We start from the raw sequence: 569 nt of genomic DNA, 5'->3' as shown, positions 1-569 counted from the left end.
ACAATTTGGCTTCAGTTGCGTCGACCAATATAATTCACCTATACTCTTGGTTCATTTATGGGCTAGACTATCCTTCAAATATCAGCCTATCCAAAAGTGAAAGTTTAAACACTTCAAATGCCGTTAACCTGAAACTGGAAAATATTAAACTTTGCCAGAACTAAAGAAGAAAAGTACTACTGTACATATCAATCACATGTTACGTTTCCATACGTAGAGGTAAAGCACAAATAAACAGAACATAAATGCAGGTGGGGGGGATATACAAGAGAAATCATTGCAAGCGAGCGTGTGGCGTCGGTGGTAACCATGGCAACCCTCTCTTTAGCCCCAGCTGAGGTAGTGACAACAGACACGCACTGTTGACGTGGAAAGTCCTCCTCATTGTCCGAGAGAGATAATGGTCTTGAATATTTTAAGGAATGGAAAAGTTAATGGATAAAAGGAGAAGTTTTGTCGTTAATTAGCTGATGCGTTTTTTTTTTTTTTAATATATTTTACACAGGATGAGAATTATAATAGATTTTTTCGTCTTGATGTTTTTCGTGAAGTAAGGTAAGGGAAGGGAA

This window comes from Penaeus monodon, chromosome 29 (genome assembly GCF_015228065.2).
Source record: "Penaeus monodon isolate SGIC_2016 chromosome 29, NSTDA_Pmon_1, whole genome shotgun sequence".
In the NCBI taxonomy this organism is placed as follows: domain Eukaryota; kingdom Metazoa; phylum Arthropoda; class Malacostraca; order Decapoda; family Penaeidae; genus Penaeus; species Penaeus monodon.
The sequence above is the reverse complement of the archived record's forward strand: the minus strand, read 5'-3'. Positions refer to the sequence as shown.